Genomic DNA, 21,950 nt, shown 5'->3' with positions numbered 1-21,950 from the left:
ACCCGAACGCTAATGAAACTGTGGGCCTGATTCAGACCTACTCTTTACGCTACGTATATTTGGAGCCTAGTGAGCAGGTTAACACCACCCCGGCGAACGCATGCCCCCCCTGCTGGCCAGATCCCCTCGCAATGTTGCAAGTAGATGTGTAGGCTTACACATCTGCTCACATGCGCTAACACAGAGGAAAAATCATTTTGCTCACCATCAAATTACTTTCCCTTCGTTTGCAGCAGAAACGTAGCCCAAAACTTACTTCTCTGCTGCGCTGATGTCCGATTTGAGGGCGAGCCCTGTCATCATCTGCACGCCCCGAGCAGGCTGGGTACCTCCTGCGTTATCTGGGGCCCACCCAACATTTCTATGTGCGTGCCCACTGTTTTTGTGGGCACGCCCATGAAACACCGGTGTCCACGCCGGAATACCCCTTGCCTGTCAATCAGGCAGCAAGTGCCCCGGCAAAGGTAAATTTGCCGAAGGTGCTCGCTGCGGGAGTCTGCACATGCATTGCGTATTAATGCCTATGCGCAGTTCCCTACCATCGAAGACTGGGACAAATTCACTGCTCACCAAACAAGTCTGGATCGGTCCCACTATAAAGATGGGAAGGAGCAAAAGGATAAAAAACAGGGTCCATAAAATCAATCAATCAGTGATTGCTGTAACGTATCCCTTTTCAGAAATAGACTATTTAATGTGTTCTTCAAAACATGTATTTTCCTGTCTTTAACTGTTTCTTGATGTTCAGTTGTTTATAGTAAAAGACTTAATGCACATTTTTAGGTTCCAACTTATTTTATGTTTCTTGACGGGTAGTGTTAGTCTGTATACTGTGGAATTTCCTGGTGGCTCCTGTGCTCCAGGTATCACTTATAATAAGCATTATAGATGTGCTATTACATATTGATGTGTCTATAATGTGCCAAGGTCAAAGATTCAAACATTTCCCACTGTGAAAATTCTGATGTCTGTGTCTCCCCCTAGCTGTACCTTCTCCAGCCAGTGTCCTATTACCGTGGTGATTCTTTAACTGTTTTGTTACTATAGTCGGTACTTATGTATTATCTGGACTCCCATGTTAAATGCACCCCATTTTTTCATACCCCTACTATCCAACTACGCATGGAGTTGATTTTATATAGTGTGGCGAGCGCAGCGAGCCACCGTGCCCGAAGCGTGGTGAGCGCAGCGAGCCACCGTGCCCGAAGCGTGGTGATTGCAGCGAGCCCCGCGAGGGGACACAGTCTCATAAGAAAAATGGGAGTCCAGATATTACATAAGTACCCTATAGTCTACTTACATGAACTTATTGTTTCACATTTATGCTATTTATATATTACAAACAAAGGCATGAGTAGAGTAATATTCATTCAATAGATAGGCAAATTGATATGATTGATACAAGATGTATATACTGTATGTCTTTCAATACCAAAACAAAAAATTAGTATAGAAACCTTTTTAATATAGGCACCTAGTGTAATCTAAGAATGACCTAAGCAGCTGCACTACTCAGTGGCGTAAATTCCCCCCATGCTAACTCATAAAAGGAATGACTTACCAGTGCTCGCTGCCCCATAATAAGCAATATCAGACTTCGAAAGGTGCGAGATCTGGTGCCGTTGGCGGTATTCAAATGCCATGGCAACGGCACCTTGCACCCTTCAGAATTAATAAGATCGATCCTTAAATGTATTTTAAAGAACTATATACTGGGCCTAATTCATGGATGGAAGCTACTGGTAGAATGCATGTGTGCCACAATCAATATGCGCATGCATCAAGGTAGCATTGCAATTTCGCGCGTAATGAGGATTTATGATTAGGAACCGATGAGAAAAATATTGAAAAATCAAGTTACTCCTTACTTTAACCCCAGTTACTGTAGTGCAACTCCACAGATTTATAAGAAAATTGACAAGTTTCCCAGAATATAGCAAAACCAAGAAGCTGTAATTAACAAGAAAGTCTGGACTTGTCATAGGGACCAGGAACAAAGGGGAAATGTTAGTTTCAGTTTATTTATTTTTTCCACATTCACATATGGGATCAAACTACTCATGTGCATAACTTCTCGGCTCGGAGAGAAGGGGAGGAACGACTGCGAAGAAAAAAAACTTGAACGACATTCTGTGATCATGTTCGTGACAGGACGGGGTTATGTATGTGTTTTCCAGATGATTTTTATTTAATTTTTTTCTTTATTTAAAAGATTTTTTTAAATGTGTTTTATTCTTTTACACTGTTGTCAGAGTGGGTGTTATTCTAATTCAATCGGTCCCAGTGCAAACCGATTGATTGCAACTGGGCATGCCGCTGTGTACGAGTGACCACAGCCCTCCTACACAGAAGTCCGGGTGGGGGGCGTGGAGGGGCGGGCCCGGGGAATTTGTCTATGGGAACGCCCAGCATTTCATGGGTGTTCCCAATAGAACGCTGGGCGGTCCCATGGTAATTCCCTAATAACATGGGTGCGGGCTGCTGTTGTCAGCACAGGGCGCTCGCAGGTATGACACACCTTAGAGGAGTCTCAGATCTGCGAGTGCTGACAAATCATTTGATGGTCACGACCAACGAATGATTTCTCCCTCAAACCCAAGGCTGTGAAGGCAAATCATCCATTTGCATGCCTGTGGGGGTTCAGGGGGGGTGCAGCCTTGCGAGTCCAACAGAATAAGGACAAGTATCTCCACTGCCCACCAGGATGAATAAATATGTAGATATGATACTTTAGAGGGCACTGGTGAATTTTGCTATTTTAGTTGCATGTGGAAAATTTCCTGAAGACAGTTATGACAATCGAAACAATTATTTCTGTATCTTTACTTGCATTTATGGTGTTTCACTAGTACCATTTGTGTTCCAGTTTTCAAAAAGATAAACTTTTTTTAAGTGCGCATTTAATGCATGAAATGACATTGGAAAAGTATGCAATAAGCTTTAAAGGCAGGTAACGGCAGCAAAAGCAGCAGCCGAATGCTATGCCTCAGTACACACCAGTACAGTAATAGATCAAGCGTGTGTGCTGCTGTTTCTAAGGGGTGTGTACACGCGGTGCGATTTGCGCCTGCTGATATCTAGTCGATATCGGCCGCCGAGACCCTGGCTGTGAGGATGGGATGGCGTAGTGGTGAGGTGAGGGGGGGGGGGGTGCAGGGTCATTGCTGCATTTAGCAGTATTGCCCTCGTTCAGACAGTAGAAATAGACTGTGCTGCACAGTCTATTTCTACTTTCGATTCAGTTGCCTTGGGATGGAATTGGGTTCGGATGCAGCAGAATGTAGTGCAATTTGTACTATTTCTTTGCTATGCTATATAGTCAAAATCTATAGTGTGAATAACAACCGTGTGTACACAGCATATCTTCTGTCAGGGGTTCCTGAAAGAGGGGATAATGAGAGTCGGTAGAAGGCACACCTGAGCAGCTACAGAAAATCACAGTAATTACAGTAAATCCCTGTCCTTGCAGAGAAACTCATTATACCCCTTTCACACCAGAAAATACAGGGACTTAACCGGGAATACAGTCCAGGGATCATGCAGGGACATTCCCTGCATTTACTGGTGTGATAGGGGCGGGGCCAGCCTAGGATTGGCCGGTTGTAAAGCTGTGTACACACGGGGGCGATAGGGGCTAAAATCGCTGGAAATATGGTCGCTGGCGACCATATTGCCAGCGATTGGAGTGCGCACCAGCGATAAATTGCTGGGTGCGCGCTCCCGTTTTTAGCCCCCTTATGATTGCTGCGACCAGCTGATTACCTGATTACCTCTGCGGCTCCCCCGGCAGAGGTTCCCTTTCATCAGCGACCATCTCTGGTCGCTGATGAAAAGGAGAAACTGAGCAATATATCTCCCCCGTGTGTACGGGGCTTTAGGGGATGTGGGGGATGTGGTGCCACGCCTGGACACGGGAGGATAGTGCATGACGCTGCTGGCACACAGGAGCTGCTGTCCGGAGAGAGTCACCTGTGCTTCCCCAGCGTCAGAGAGCGTGCAGTGCTCTCTTCCAGCACCGCGGCCAGCAACAGCAAGCCAGAAAGCCGGGTAAGTACCTTTCACACTGGCCTGTATCCTGGGAAGGTCCCGGGAGCAACCCTGCTACTGTAGCTTTGGGATTTTGGCCCAGGAGCCTTTCACACCAGTGCTAGTCCTGGGTTGTTCCCAGGGCCAACCCGGGAATTTTGCCTAGTGTGAAAGTGGTCTTAGTTGTGCCCTTGGCAGGATCTGAAGAATCCAGTACAATGCAGGGCAGCAGGAGATTTATAACAAAAAGTGAAGCCTCCTGCAGGACATTCTATGACATGAGAGCACATCGCTGCCATGGAAAGGCAACATACAAAATACTTCCCCTGCACCATAGTAAATATACTGCAAATGGTCATGAAATGATTAACTTACCTGTCATCTGTGTTTACCCCAGAACATCCACTTGGATACTTTTGAATTCACATTTTTTCACAGACTCCTGATGCTGCTAAGAACATTGCCTAGGAAAGAATGTATTCATATTTTTCCATCCAGCATGTGCTACATATTTCCTATAGTTCTCACACTCCACAAAGGAAACATACTGTAGAACTAAACCTATTTATGTACAGTACAGTATAGTACTAAGCACAGTGACACCTGCAGGCTGAAATAATGCCAACACATACAAATGCAATGCACACAATGCCGAGTGTAATGCAAACTGTGCTTTTTTTCCCCCCATAAAATCAATTGCAAGAATGATGTTAGATGTTATAATAAATATTTAGGCAGCATAATTAAAACCACAATTAGGACATTACGGTAAGTCACAATAATTGTACACATTGAAGTAGGATATTTTCCTAATCTGAATACACAGCATCCTCTATATAAAGGCCCCAGCGACCATGTCACTACCAGACTACATGTGAGCACCTCCTTTTTTGTCCTGGCCGAGCCTGTCCCAGATCCGTTCCAGAGCACGTGGCAACCAGAACAGCAGCAAGAAACTGGGACAAACAACCCAACCTTTTATATCCTCACATTTCCACTCAGTCTGCCCAAACATCCATCCTCTCTCCTTCCTACTTATTTTTCCATTTTCTCTCTTTCTCTCAAAGCTGCAAGTACCCCCTTGTTGGTTCAGACACATACAATAATGTATTCCTATCTATCGTTAAGAAATTAATAATAGCATGGTAAAAAAAAAAAAGACATTCTGCAATGGAGAATTGAGAACACAGAATAGCCACTGTACACAGATTAGTACAAAATGTGGCATAAGCTACTTTCGGAGGATCAGGCAGACTGCTTATACAGTATCTGTACTTTCTCCTCTTTCTGTTTGTCGTGACGGCACGGGTACAGCTACAGTATATACTGTACTGCATTAGTATCTCACATGGAAAACAGCTGTAAATGATAACACAAATAGGTCCCTGACATACAGTAACAATGGGCCTTATTCTAGTTCACTCTTTCTGACAAAATCCTTCTTAGATGGACAAAACCATGTGCACTGCAGGGGGGCAGATGTAACGTGTGCAGAGAGAGTTAGATTTGGGTGAGTTATTTTGTATCTGTGCAGGGTAAATACTGTCTGTTTGGTACTTATGTAGTAACTGGGCTGCCGATTTTGAAATCGGGTCCATCGCATCGCATCGCACCCGACCATATCGCATGCGATGCGATGCGATGGACCCGATTTTTCCATAGGATTCAATGTTAAAATGGACTCTGTCCATTTTAACATAGAATTCAATGGGAAAAGGGGTCCTTTTCATACCCCTACTATCCAAGTGGGCATGGAGTTGGATATAAACCTGTGGCGAGCGTAGCGAGCCACCGAGCCCGAAGCGTGGCGAGCGTAGCGAGCCCCGCGAGGGGACACAGAATACCGTCCCCTCGCGGGGCGCGCTTCGCTCGCCACGCTTCGGGCTCGGTGGCTCGCTACGCTCGCCACAGGTTTATATCCAACTCCATGCCCACTTGGATAGTAGTGGTATGAAAAGGACCCCTTTTTCCCATTGAATTCCATGTTAAAATGGACTCAGTCCATTTTAACATTGAATCCTATGGAAAAATCGGGTCATCGCATCGCATCGCATGGTCGTATGCGATGCGATGCGATATCGCATCGCATCGCATCTGATTGTATGCCTTAACTTAAGGCATACAATCAAAAAATCGGCAGCCCAGATACTACATAAGTACCGTCTGTTTTATTTTTACACTGTAATATAGATCTCACTTTGAAGTAAATCCCCACCCAAATCTAATTCTCTCTGCACAAGTTACATCTGCCCCACCTGCAGTGCACATGGATTTGTCCATCTAAGAAGGATTTTGTCAGAAAGAGTGAACTAGAATAAGGCCCAATATACGCTAATAATGATCTGCCTTATGACGTGTAAAAAGAATAGATTAGAACCCGCTCAGTGCTAGGGAATACTGAGTATGTTCTAATATGTGAAAAAAAAAACTATTTACATGCCCGATGCCTCACAATTTTATTAATCATTGCTGAAGGTATAATGCATTAATCAATAGAACTGATCCATAATTCATGATGTGGAGGCAGCGATTTACAGACCTGGCCTCTTGTTCCATTCCACATGTTGGCCTTTCATATATTGGCAATGCTTTCCTAACCCCCTAACAATACTGCGTTTTTGTTGCCAATTTGCATCTGTGCGCCTGCAGCAGCAGGCATAGCGAGCCCTGAAATTGTCGGCGCATTAAAAAAATGCAAGGGTGTCAACTTTCTGTTGTGGCTGCGCAGGTCCGGAACATATCGGAGGGGGGAAGGTGCAGTGAGTGCATGATGTCACACGCAGCAATTACAGTACAACCAAAAGATGTTGGTCCTGCGCCTGTCTTGAAGCTAGATGGCACAGTCAGAGGGCTAGTGGTATCATGTGAGCACTTCGCTATATAGTGAAGTACGTGCATAGTAGAAATACAATTGCCCCGTGCTGGGCGGAACCACACATCCTACCACAAAACTACAACTGGAGCTGAATTAGGCCAAATGACAGTGTGATTGTTACTGTTTATTATTGAAGCTTATTACACAATAATAAATGCACTTTATTAATTTGTGCATAGGCACCTTAGCTCCAAAGGCTTATCCAAGTGCAGGCCCATAAATGGGAATGTGTCTGGGTTCACAAACAGGCCATAAAATCCTCATGGCGGAAGCAGTACAGAGTCCGGCGTACCTTTATGTTAGGTCCCCCTCCTACAGCTATGGGCTTTTATGTTTTTTCCTAGAATAATGTTCGGTTTAGCTTAATTTATGTCTTACATTAATCACGAGGAGTGAGGTGACATTAAGAGTGTTTATACAGATCTCACTTTTCTGTGGTTGAAGGTTTTTATTACATAGGTCTGAGTATGACTAGAAATGGGCTTTCCCACAAACTGGAAGTTATATAAGACATCCCATGGAAACTACAGGAGCGTGGTTAGATATCTGGCACCACTAACCTACTGTATTGCACTGCTTTTTTTTACTCCAGTCCTTATGCACCACCAACAGCTTATACTGTCAGGGTATCTTTAATCATGCCCAGGTGACTCGGTGCATTTACAGTATCTGTGTTTGTAATTACCCTACCTGATACCACTCACAGAAATCCTCCGACCCTCAGATATTGGGTGTGTGAGGACTCTGCTACACAATTCAAGCTTAGCAGGGAGAAAAGGGTTTATTTGCACATACTGTACCTGTATAACAGTCAGCATCTGCACATACACCTTCCTCATCCTCACCTGCTCATTTCAATAATCTGGTAACATAACATCTATTTTTCCTATTGTGCCCCAGATCAACACATCTCAAGAAATGTCCTCCAATTTCGCAGTGCAAACATTTGCAAGTACCGCATGATCCTGATTCAGAATAATACGCAAGCCCGATGGTCTGTGTACCACTCTGATGGCAGGTGAGGGGAGGATGTCCAAGCTGTGGCATGATTCACATGCTGCAGTAATTTGGGGGTGGAGTGGAGGTGCCATTAAAGCAGCGGCGGGATAAAAAACACCAGTGGTCAGGCATAACCATTCTTGGTTCCAAAGAAGTAGCTGCTGTGTGTACTGCGTCCATGTCTAATACAGAACCCTTGACCCAAAAACCTATTTGCTTCCACATATGAGGTGCATGGAGTCTCTGGGGAGAGATTTACAATGGAACCATCCATTAAAAATGTATTAAACAGGATGTATAGCTCGAACTGCAGTGCTTCCTAACAATACCAAGGCTTAATATGTAAAATTACAGTTCACCATATGTCATCGAGTCTGTTCAGAACCTCATTCCCAAATACAGGATATACTCAGCATGGCTGTGATTTGGTCAGTTTTCTGACCACCGGCCATTCGTATATATATTGATTGATTAATTGATTGATTGACACTGGATATTGTGAGAGCCAAAGCAGTGTGGCAGAGTCAGCATTCCCCCACATGAAAGTAATGTGGAGGATCCAGACCAGGTTTTGTTAGCAGCAGCAGAATCCCAGGTGTAATCAGCAGCACCTGGGATGTCCAGATTTAAGGCTTCCCATGGCAGTCTCCCTGCTCTCGATGGTGGACTATCTACCCAAGTGATAGGCCAGGGGTGTGGGTTAGACTAGGGACCATAGGAGCATTTTAGAAGTCTGCTATGCCTGTATGCAATTGCCTGTGATACAAACTGTATATGAATGTCACCTGCTATGCTGTACCTAGCTTATCTTTTCAGTAGCGGGCAGGAGGCTGTAGGTTGCCCAACACGTTTCGTCTGTCTGATTTCTTCAAGGGTTTAATATATATATAGTTCTCCAGAACTATATATATATATATATATATATATATATATATATATATATATATATATATATATATAGTTTCTAAACATACTGATGACAAATATGCATTATGTAACTAAGTTTATGGGTATTTTTTTTAATAAACAGAAATATTTGAACTGGAATATTGCAGAAAGGAACCCACAAAAAATATAGAGGGGAAGGTAGGATTTGGATGCCCTTTATAAAAACTGCACTAATCTATTACACAAGTCTCCAAATACAGTATGATATAATACCATGTGCTTGCTCTATACCAAGGACCTTATTCTAGTTGATTCGCAAGGCTGTAAATTTTGCAGCCTTGAAGGTCTACCAGATGCCGCCCGCTGCCTGCAGTGCCAGCCGCGATCCCCCGCGAATCCCCACACAGCTGCGAATGGATGATCTGCATAATCATCCATTCGCAGTGGGGGAGAAATCATTTGATGGTCGGCAACCATAGAATGATTTCTCCAGCACTCGCAGATCAGAGACACGTCAATGGTGATCTGCTAGCATTCTGTGCGGGAAGCAGGCGGCCAGTTGACATCCACTGACATCAGCTTCCTGCCCCCGCAGCCGTGCCACCGGGCGATTACCATGGGAACGTCCATGAAATACTGGGCGTTTCCATGGGCTGTGTCCCCTGATGCTGCCCCCCGCCCGTGCATGTAGTCCCAATAATTTCAGAACATTTCAGTCCCAGCTATGCCCCATTGGTGATGTAGACACCATGGCATGCTCTGTGGTCATGATCCATGCTGCGAATGGTGAGGTATGCCATACACAATCATTAGGCCAGATACCTTCACTTCTTTCTAATACATACATATAGCAGGATGCATATCTATAACCTCTGAATACACAGATATAATAACATAGACCTCCAACCAATACACACATCTCATTTGCATATTGTTAACATGTATCCCTAATACACAGTGCCAGATTACTCTGGGCACCCAGGTGCACCCCACATGACTTAACTAGGGTGGTGCCTGAAGAGGAGCCCAGATCCCTAAATCCTCATTCATTATGATTTCTTTTGAATAGACTCTGCTCCCATCTGCCCACAGCTCGTAATTACGTTGCAACATTGACTGGACCCTGACTAATGGAAGCAGAGGAGCAGGACACTAAGGGCAGTAAAGTGAACCACTGGGATGTGTCAAGCATGAAATATACAGGGGTGGATTAGTTTATGAGGATAGGATGGATAGGGTTTGGATAGAGAGAACAAAATAAAAAGCATTGAAATGAGAGGAAGAGGGGCACAATGTAAAACATACAGATGGGGCAGTGAGCAAAAGAGAATACAAGGGGGCTGCCAGTGGTGAAAGTTCGTCCCAGTTGCCTGGAGGCACGATAAATATTGGTGCCCCCCAAATAGCTCAATCAGTAAGGTGTATGTCTCCAGTAAGGCTGGTCATTGGTTCTAATACAGGGTGTGACATTTGCAAACATTATGTTAGGAGGGGCAGTCAACCACAGAAGTGATATTGACAGCTTTCAATTAACTCATTCAAAATTGCAGAGGTGCTTGGGAGCCGGAGCCCTGCCACTTGGGAGCCGGAGCCTGGTGGCAGATGACTCCATTGCCTCCCAGAGTTACGCCAATGTAGAGCTGTCCCAGAGAAGCACAGAATTCCAGGTTTCTGGTATATTGTACACAGCAAACCACAAAAACTGTGGGAGGACATACCTAGGCATACATCGCTCACTGAGTAAAGGAGCCTAAAGACTTCTATAGGCAATGTAATTTACAGTTGATGCTGCCAGTTTGTGCGGCCTATTGGGCAGAAGCTTGCTGCATAAGGACATATCCCAGTCCAATAGGGACTATCTGCTTTGGACCATGCTTTAAACTCTTTTTTATTGAAGCATATGCATTGGAACAAATACTTGCTTTTGTTAAAAGCAATGTGGTGCTGAGCATGGCTGCCATCAGAAATTGTGGGGCCCGGGACTGGCAAAATCAGCAGGGCCCCCTTTCCCGTTCTTGAACCCTGGTTGCATAGTGATACCTCTGGTGTTGCCAGCACTGGCCACACTACTCAACCTCTACATTGCTTCATGGGAAATTGGAAGTTTGTTCAGACAGACAGATTATACTTGATAGACTCCAGTTCTGGGCCCCCTTTCTATTTGGGTCCATGACTGAAGTTCCCACAGACCCCTTTCCTGATGGCTGCCCTGGCTGACAGTATTTACAAATAATACTTTTCCACACCTGCCAGTATAATTGTGGCAATTTCATTGGTAGAGTACACCCACAAGCAATGTTCTCTAGGGCCCTGACAACCTTAATCTGGTCCTGATAGATATCTAGACACCAGTTCACATACTTCTTAGCTGCTATTAATATTCAGACATCAGTATAGCGTCCATAGCAATAAGTAGGCTGAAATATGTCCAGTGCGGATACAGACACTGAGCGTAGTAAGAGCTACAGTATGGGCAGGCCAGGGGTAGACAGCAATGGGGATCACCCATGGGAACATCTAGCATTTTATGGGTGTCCTCATGAAAATGCTGGATGTTCCCCTGGCTACGTGGGCAAGACGATGTCTGCATCTGACGTCACAGGACATCAGCTGCCTGCCCTGTCTTTGTCCTGGCAAGTTGGGTGGTGGAGGGGGGGGGGGGGGGTGGGTTGGTATACGCGGGGCGGCGTCTCATGTGCTCGGTACTCTGCGATGTTCACAGTTTACCGAGCCAACCAGAATCATGTGCCCTTTATTTTTATTTAACTGTATTTTACATAGCAAACGTGAATATTCAATACGAATGTTGACTAGACACAATTTTATGTAAACAAAACTTCCTTAAAATAGTATATTGTGAACCAATTGGTCAACTTAAAAGGCGAATGAGTAATGGCCCATACACACTAGAAGATTATCTTTCCAATCTGGTTGGGAGGAAAATCCAACCCCCCCCCCCCCCCCCCCCCCCCCCACCCCTCCCCCCAATTGTCATTTGCTCCCAAATATTTCCAGAATACTGCCAGATTGGAACGATAATCTTCTAGTGTGTATGGGCCTTTACTGTTTTATCATGGTGTAAACCTGGCGCACATATTACTGTTTTCTCCTGACACAGTCCTGGCCTGTATGCTACCAGTGCAATGCTGGACATATCTCCGGTGTCTTTTTCACCTGTGTGCTTATATATAGTATGCGTCCAACATTATTTTCTAATTACAAGCTGCAACTGAAGTTTATTGGAAAAACTTAAAAGCAGCCATCCAGCAGAGGGAAGGGAACGGCCAGCTTCATAGCATGGATAGAGTCCTGTACATGTGATATCTAATGCGGTTTAAGATAAGGGTGGAATGAGATTTAGGTCAAGTAGCATAGCTGAAGTAATGTATTGAAGTTCTGTTCTAAATTGAATTCTGTAAATTTATGAAGTAGTCAGTAAGACACATATACCATTCCCGTGATTAATAAGCCATAATGTACTGAAATACTGCACGTACATAGGCGAATCTAGAATTATGGTAATGGGTGGTCCCAGAACTAGACATAACAGTAGGGGGACCTTTGCGCGGCGTAGCCGCGCGCCAAAAGGGGGCGTGGCCTCATGGGAAGGAGGCGTGGCATCACAAAAAGGGGTGTGGTATTACACTTTAGACCATACACAGTAATGCCCATTACACATTTTAGCAAACTCCGTAATACCCATTACACATAAAGCCACACGCCGTAATGCCAATTACACATTGTGCCACATATCATGATGCCCATTACATACTATATAACAAACCGTAATGCCCATTACATATTTGCCACATAAGTGCTGCTTACCTACGTGCTCATTGCTAGGGGGTTCTTGCACCATAGTACCCATTACACATGATGCCGCACACCAAAGTACCCATTACACATGATGCCGCACACCATAGTACCCATTACACATGATGCCGGACACCATAGTACCCATTACACATGATGCCGTGCACCATAGTACCCATTACACATGATGCTGCACACATAATGCCCCTTACACATCATGCTGCACACATAATGCCGCTTACACATGATGCTGCACACCGTAATGCCCCTTTGAAATAATACCCCTTTCACAACAGAAAATGCAGGGATTTACCCGGGAACATTTTCTGGTGTGAGGGGGAGAGACAACCACTCTCCTCTCCCTACCCCCCTTTAACAAACCAGGGTACTTATGTAGTTTCACGGCGCCAGCATGGCGCCGTGCTACTTCCGGGTTCTACGCTCGCCACAAAATATGTCAAAAAAGTAACTTAACTCCATGCCAACATGGATAGTTCATACCCCCACTATCCATGTTGGCATTGAGTTGATTTTATATAGCGTGGCGAGCGTAGCGAGCCACCGAGCCCGCAGCGTGGGCGAGCGAAGCGAGCCCCGCAAGGGGACTCAGACGCCATACTGGCGCCGTGAAACTACAGAAGTACCCAAACCAGCTATTTCTTTGGAACCAACTGACCCATTTACATGAGACCAGTATCATATTGAAGAACTTTTGAGTTGGCTTCGAATGATTTTGGTCCCTTGAAACTGGGCTGTTTGGTTCCAGAGAAATCTGCCCTCAAAGAACATAAACAGTCATGAAATTACATTTAAGAAATGAAAAAAAAAAAAAAAAAAACGGTTTAACCTCAATATCCCTGGAACCAATTAACCCATATAGATCCAGCCTGGTATCAGATTGAAGGCCCAGCGATTTGGGTTTGACTGAGATCAACCTTGAGCTTCAGTGATGCCGAAGGGGGAACTGGCAGCCGTTGAACTGGGTGGGGGTCCCATGTTATCCTATAGGGAAAACGTTCCAGCTTTGCCTGGCCGTATCTCCGGTTCCCAGAGGGCTAGAGACACAGGGCTGGGCTCGTTGGAAAGCCCCATCCCTCAGCTACAAAATGGGCTAATGGGTGGTCCTGTGCACCCCCGGACCACCCCCTAGATTCGCCTATGTGCACGTACTCTCACTGCATTACTCATATCAGGACACCTTATACACATCACTACATTACCTATTTCTAACATCCTCCTAACACACAGGCTTCAAAATACTTTCTGATTACATATTCAAAATCTGTAGGCAACAGGCCAACATGGTCTAATATAGTATATAACTGCTACAGTGCTCATCCTGTCCTAGGATAGCACAGATAACAGAATGCTGGTTTTATCTAGGGGTGTCTTCTGTCATAGACAATAACATACTGTATCTACATCTCACAACTACTGCCAAACAAATATCAAACACCCTCCTCTCATGTCCCATTTATATACAGGCATCGGAGCACCTACATTTCCCTTATTTACTGATGACCCCACAACTACATAATAATAATAATAATAATAATAATAATAATAATAATAATAATAATAATGATTCAATGTATAGAAGACATTTCTCCAATACAGAATACATATAGTACTTCTCAGAGTTGCTTAATGCCCAATGCCCATACAGTGGAACATCTATATTACATATGCATAGGAATGAAGGAACCCACCTATCAGTAATTCCTAACACAAAGATAACAAAACACATCCCTATTATATCCTCTAAATACATTCATCAGGAGGACACGTGCCTGCCACCATTACAGTGACCTTTGTACATCCCTCCTTCTAATAGACAGGCGTTAGATACCTGTTGCTCAGGTCAGTGCCAGATTAAGCCTTCGGGGGGCCCGGGGCACTTTAGACAGGGGGGCCCCCTTGCACTTGTCATTACCATACCTCCCAACTTTGTAGCTGCAGAAATAGGGACACACGCGCGGCGCAGCCGCGCGAGCGCCCAAAAAGGGGAGTGGCTTATGTAAATGAGGGGCGTGGTTTATGCAAATGTCAAATTGGGGGGGGCTCCCAACTGCCCCCCCCCGCAGTGGGACACCTCCGGCCGCGGGTGGGACAGCGGGACAGGACCCGGTAATCGGGACTGTCCCGCTGAAATCGTGAGTGTTGGGAGGTATGCATTACTGGCCGCAAACTGCATGGGGAATATTACACTGTCAAAATACAGAGTAAAGGCAGTATAAACTTGGTCAATGGGTAACTTCAGGAGATATATATATATATATATCTCCTGAAGTTACCCATTGACCAAGTTTATACTGCCTTTACTCTGTATTTTGACAGTGTAATATTCCCCATGCAGTTTGCGGCCAGTAATGACAAGTGCAAGGGGGCCCCCCTGTCTAAAGTGTCCCGGGCCCCCCGAAAGAATATATATATATATATATATATATACACACACACACACACATATACATATATACATATATACACACACACACACATACATACATACATACCACATGAAAAGCCTGTGTTTGTCCCTCTGCACCTTACTCTGTAGGAGACCTCACAGTCCCAGTGCTGCCTCTGATTAAAAACCCTCCCATGACTAGGCTGCTGCTGCTGTTATCCATGGGCCTGAGAAGCATGTAATGAGCTCCACCAATCAGAGCTCAGCACAAACGTCTCAGCCTCTGCCCTCTGGTGCAAAGTGTCATGGGACTTAGTCAACTCCCAGTAATGCACTGCACACTTGGCTCCCAATGCTCAGCACCATTAATCATTGTCACATTGGCAGATAGGTGAAGCTGCAGCACTACCCCACTCCCATGCACAAAACCTTTAGCTAAAAAAAAAATACATGCCAACCACAGGGGGCCCCTAGCTAGAGGGGGGCCCAGGGGCACTGACCCCTTGTGCCCCCATTATAATCCAGCCCTGGCTCAGGTCCTCATTATACAGACATCAAAATAGCTACACTGTTTCTCCTCATGCCATCCTCATACAAAGATACCAGTAACAATAGTAGGACACGTACAGTATAGTTAGTACTACCACTCAATACCTTCTGCTATATACCACAGAACACTTACATTATGTTCCAAATACTCCTAATACAAAGACATCGACGCCAACAGCTACTGTACTCCTCATGTCCTCCTAATAAGACACCAACAGAACAGAAGCACTCAGTCATTCCTACTAAGCAAGTAGCAGAATAGCTACTGTCCTTCTATTGTATAACAATGGGGCATTTGCAATATTTCTCATACCCTCCTATTAATACACAGATGTCCCAATCTAATACACAGACATAGAGTAACATAAGGACATCTATTGTACTACTCAATGCCTCATGCTGATCATACAGCAGAACACCTACAGTAAAGTTCCACAGCTTCCTAATACAAGGACATCAGAACACCTATAGTGCTTCTCATGTCCTCCTTATACACATATGATTTAATACACTTACATAAAAACACAAATACTAGCATCTACAGTATAGTAACATTCAATTCCTTCTAATAAACATGCAGCAGCACACCTATGTTCAATATCTTCCATACACATACAGTATACAAGGACACCTGCAATACTTCTCATGTCCTCCTTATCCACAGGTATTACAATCCAATTCTCAAACATAAGACCCCCAACAGTAGAACATGTAGCACCACTCATTACCTCCTTCTAAACATGCACATGGACACCTATGCCCCACATCCACTTAATATACACCTAATCATAATGCACAGACATCAGTACACAAATCACTTCCTTGTTATACACAAACAAATGCATTATTCCTATTGGTTGAGTGTATGCACCTGTTGTGATACATACATTGTATGGAGTAAATGGAAGCTTCTAAAAGTGATGTTGCCAATAGCAACCAATTAAACAGACAGACAGTATCTGATTGGTTGCTATGGGCATTTTCACCTCTTTTAATTTGTAGATGCTTTAGCTATGAATCACCGACAATACAATACATACTTAAATTTCAACATGACATTTTCCAACCCAAAATATTCACCATGGTTCCAAATATTAGAAAAGCAGTTGTCATTAACCCTTTGTGGTGCCTGATGGTGTGGTGGAACACAATATAGAGTCTTATTAGTACAGATGGGTTTTCTCAGCATCTTTCCTATGCCACATAACAATAAGCAACAACTTTATGCAGTGTTACAAAGCAAACCCTAATTAATAAAAAGCATTTGGTTTACAAAGAAAAAAGTATTTGGAAGAGTGTCCACATAGAGCTACAGTACAGCTTACCGTGTGACAGCAGCTGTCTGCCTGCCTGGCATCAGGTGGTTGCTGAAGGAGACACTGTAGCCAGGGGGAATGGCCAGTAGCAGCTACTAGCACCTTGCAGCCTGGATACAGCCAGCTGTGCACACTCACAGCTCAGCACAGGGAGAGTGTAACATGTGAATATCCAGGATGGCTAAACTCTCTTTAAGAAAGAGGGGCGGGAGTCTGAAAGGAGACTGAAGGGGCAGAGACCTAGAGGTTTTGAGTGGATTCCAGCCCCCAGATTACTTTTCAGTTTCACAGACCTAAAAGTGTATTTTTTTTTCTTTTCTTGTTAATTTTTTTTATTTAAAGAAAAACAAAATCTCAAAGAGAGGTGTGAGCAGGAGGCGGGTGGGGGCATCCATAGAAGAGTGGAGTAGTTTATGGAGGAGATGATGACTGCCCAAGGTACTGTAATACCAGAAAGCTGATTCAGCTGGGATTTTACAAGAGCATTACGATGCATTATATAAGCAGTACTACTGTAGCTGGGAATCACAGAATAAATAATCATTTGGCTGAAATGAAGGATGGATTTTTTTTATAGGGCAAGCAGGGCCGGTGTTATGGTGTTCAGCACCCCCCGGCAAACTATATTTTGGGGTTGTAACTTATTAGACAGACAGTGTGTAGATAGACAGTCAAAAGGTCAACACCAAAAGGTTGAAATGCAAAAGGTCGCCATGGTCAAACGGTCAACATGAAAAAAGATAGACACAAGAAAATGTCAACATGAGTTTTTCACATTTGTGGTGTCGTCGATACCAATCGACAAGGACCCCCCAATGGATGCATGGCTTGCATCGCTTATTCTCACTTTACTTTTCTAAATTGTAGTCCACATGGATGGTAAAGTATGAAAAAGTCCTAACTAATGAAAAGATGGTGAAGAACTCCTGTTGACTTTTTCATGTGTCTACCTATTTTATGTCTACCTATTGCATGCCAACCTTTTGACCCTGTCAACCTATTGACCGTCTGTCTAGACACTGTAGATCTATCAGTAAATTTGCTCCTCCCATACTTTACAATGGGACAGTGCGTTCCAAAGGCAAAAGCTTGAAAATAAGGTGTGGTCTCACAAGAAAGGGACGTGGCCACACAATAGTACAGCCATTTCAAGTTAGCCACAGAGTAGCACAATCTTATTCACATTACACCGCACATAGTGGTTTACTTAACAAGATGGACGTTCTATTGAAGATCGGATGTTACCCATAGCAACCAATTAGAATCCACTTCTTATTTATTCAGAACATTCTAGAGCGTCACTCTAGAGCAGTGATTTTCAACCGGTGTGCCGCGGCACACTAGTGTGCCGCGGCCAGCTGACAGGTGTGCCGCCATGCCTCAGGTCACGGCGACACACCAGCGGAGTTTCACTTTGACAGGGGGGACGGGCAGGCGGCTCGGCATCATCCGCCCCCCCTGTCAGTGTGCGTCCATGTGCGCACTGCCCGCCCGCTTACGGCTCCCCCGCTGTGCACTGTCCGGGACTCGAGACTCGAGAGACATGCTGTGCTGCTATGCAATAATCATATATCCCGCTGGACCACTAGCCAATGGGCGCTTGCGGTCCAGCAGCCAATCAACTGGTGGCTGCTGGACCGCGAGCGCCCATTGGCTAGTGGTCCAGCAGCGGGAGATATGAATATTACATATCAGCACAGCACGTCTCTCTCCCGTACATAGCGGAGGAGCCGTGAGCGGCACACTGGACGCACACTGACAGGAGGGAGGGGTCGTCGGCGTGTAAGCACAGGCAGGAGGGGGGTTTGCACACAGACGCACACTGGGAGGAGGAGGTGGGGGGGAGTGAGGTGAGCGGGCCGGCTAACCATCGGCTGGCTAACTTAGTATGGTGTACTCCCACCCACTCTCCCACCCTCCTGCACTCACCCAGCCACCCTCCCACTCCACTGCAGATACCCTCCCAGCCACCCTTCCACCCCACTGCAGATACCCTCCCAGCCACCCTCCCACTCCACTGCAGATACCCTCCCAGCCACCCTCCCACCCCACTGCAGATACCCTCCCAGCCACCCTCCCACCCCACTGCAGATACCCTCCCAGCCACCCTCCCACCCCACTGCAGATACCCTCCCAGCCACCCTCCCACCCCACTGCAGATACCCTCCCAGCCACCCTCCCACCCCACTGCAGATACCCTCTCACCCTACTGCTCCCACCCTCCCTCCCTGCTGCACACTACTGGCGGTGCATTGAATTGCAAATAGCGGACGGGAGCCAGGAGTGGGCCACTGCACAGTTCTGTCCCCCTTGGCAACGAGCAAATTCAGTCCACCTTGGCATCGAGCATGAAGCCCCTGGCATTGAGCATGTAGGTAAGTGGCACTTATGTGTCAAATGTGTATGGTGTGTTATATAGTATGTCATGGGCATTGCGGTGTGTTATATAGTATGTCATGGGCATTGCGGAGTGTTATATAGTATGTCATGGGCATTGCGGAGTGTTACATAGTATGTCATGGGCATCATGTGTGGGCTTATGTGTAATCGGAATTACAAAGTTCACTAAAATGTGCAATGGGCATTACGGTGTGTGGCATAACATGTAATGGCCATTATGGCATGTGGTATACGGGTGTGCGGTGTGTTGGCATTATGTTAAAAATTTGGCGCGCGCCTTCGGCGCGCACTGTCCATATTATCCCTCGTTTGCAAGAAATTTGTTGAGTACTGGCATAATGTGTAATGGCCATTGCGGTATATGGCATAGCTTGTAATTGGCATCACGATGTGTGGCATAACTTGTAATGGCCATTAATGTGTGTGATATAACATGTAACTGGCATTATGGTATGCAAAATATCTGGAATATCTGATTAAAAAATGTTGGTGTGCCTTGGCAATTTTGAAGTCTTGTCTGGTGTGCCGCGACCTGAAAAAGGTTGAAAATCACTGCTCTAGAGGAAAACAGAATCTGATTTTTTGCCCATAGCAACATCCCATCTTCAACAGCATTGCAACCTAGTTGCATGCCTAGGGCCCAGGAGATCCCAAGGGGCCCCTATAAAGATATCCTGGCCATCTAAAATGTCCCCAGAGGAGCATTGCGTTACACAGGTAATGCCAATAATAGTAGGTCCCATTATACATATAATAATGCCTGCAGTAATAGCACTGCTTATACACATAACAACCCCCTCAGAAATACATCTCCTTATACATATAATGCCCACAGTAGTAGTTCCCCTAATACACATAAATCTCCAGCAGTAACACCCCTGATACACATAATTACCCCAGCAGTAGTTCCGCTGATACACATAATACTTTTAGTAGTAACGTTGTTTATGCACATTGGGAGTGATTCTGGTTGGCTCGCTAAGCAGCAAAAATCACTTTTTAGCGAGCCTTCTAACGCCGCCCGCGGGGCATATGAAAGCACGCCCCCCCAACCGCCGAACATCCCAGCCACTTTTGAAATTAATGTTTTGCATAAACATCCATTTGCAGGGTAGCATATGGGGGCAAAATCATTTGATGGTCGCTGACCATCAAATGATTTTTCCCCTGATCGCAATTTTAAGTCAATCTGGGCTGATTTAGACTTATACGTAGACTTGCGACGTCCGGTCCGAGAATAAGGCTGGTGACTGGCATCCTGCGATGTCAGCATATCCGTCACCAGCAGGCAGCTGCCTGTGTTCACATAGGCATGCCCAGCATTTTCGTGGGTATCCCTAGGAAATGCTGGGCATCCCCAATGCGAATGCCTCCTGCCCGTATCCATCTTGCCCCTCGTGCAAGTTTTACAGTGACTATGCAAGTCGCTGAAGGCGTCCACACAACAGCCCTGCACATGCATATTTGCACATATGTAGTGCAGAAACATCAGTCCCCGGTAGGAACGCCAATCCCGGGGCATTTTTTCAATCCCGGAATTCAGGATTGAAAAAGTCTGGTTTCCCTAATAAAAAAAAAAAACACCCTGGCCGCCCCGCATATTTACTTACATGCGAGCTGACGGGCGGAAAACAGCATAATAGTAGCGTCAATTATACACATAGTAGTTGTAACATCGCTTATACGCGTAATGCCCATAGTAGTAACATCATTTATACCTGTAATTCTCATATTAGTAGCGTTGCTTATACACATACTGTAATGCTGGGGTGATTTTGGTTGACTCGGTAAGCTGTGGAGCTCGCAGCTTCATACATCCCAACTTTGGCCGGTCAGCAGGCGGGAAGCTCCTGCTGCGCGCCGTAGGTGTGCCAAAAATTTTTTTTTGGGGGGTGGCCTAATTTGGGGGCGTGGCCTATACTCGCTGCTCCCCCCCCCCCGCGAGGGGGCATGACCCAGAGGCTCTGTGAGCCTCTAGCCAGCGTTTATTCCCCGCTGCTTAGCATCTGACGGGGGGACTCCCAACAGCCCCCCCCACACCGCGGGACACTGCCGCCTGCGGGTGGGACAGCGGGACAGGCCCTGACAATCAGGACTGTGCCGATAAAATCGGGACAGTAGGGAGGTATGCAGCTTACTGAGTCCTTGTAACACTGCCCCACCACCCCGTGAATGCATGCCCCCCACCGCCGTTTCCCTCGCAACCATGTGAGGGAATGTGTCACGAAGACATATCCCCTCGCATGTGCCTGCAGCAGGAGAAATCATTCGATGGTCGGCAACCATTGAATGATTTCCCCTACAGTCACAAATATAAATCAGTGTAGACAAACTTATATTTGAGGGCAGCAATCCCATGGGAATGCCCAGCGTTTTCATGGGGATGCCCATGAGATGCTGGGCATTCCCATGAGCGACACCCGAGCCCGCTACCACACGCCCCCGGCCCGCACCACTCTGTGCGAACGGCCTGGCAACATTGCAAATAGCCGCAGCCGTTCACAGTCAGGCTTTGCGTCTGTTCAGAAATGCGCATACGCAAACTCTGACCATCGGGGCACAGGGCAATTTTGGTTCATTGCGAGAGAACCAAAATTGGACCCATAATGTCCATAATAGTAGCATCGCTTATACACTTATTGCTCGTTGTAGTAGCATGGCTTATACACATACTGTA

At 45.6% G+C, this 21,950-nt stretch overlaps 1 protein-coding gene across 2 annotated transcripts in view; it reads right to left on the bottom strand.

Moving 5' to 3' along the window:
• Positions 1-17,042, bottom strand: part of COL8A2 (collagen type VIII alpha 2 chain) — a 174,884-nt gene extending 157,842 nt beyond the window's left edge. For both annotated transcript variants that reach the window (XM_083173516.1, XM_083173515.1), the window contains exon 1: positions 16,883-17,042. The gene's annotated coding sequence lies outside the window, so the exon portion shown is untranslated. The remainder of the gene's footprint in view (positions 1-16,882) is intronic.
• Positions 17,043-21,950: the final 4,908 nt, after the last annotated feature.

The sequence above is a fragment of the Crinia signifera genome, chromosome 2, assembly GCF_055691185.1.
Source record: "Crinia signifera chromosome 2, ASM5569118v1, whole genome shotgun sequence".
Classification (NCBI taxonomy): domain Eukaryota; kingdom Metazoa; phylum Chordata; class Amphibia; order Anura; family Myobatrachidae; genus Crinia; species Crinia signifera.
The sequence above is the reverse complement of the archived record's forward strand: the minus strand, read 5'-3'. Positions and strand labels throughout refer to the sequence as shown.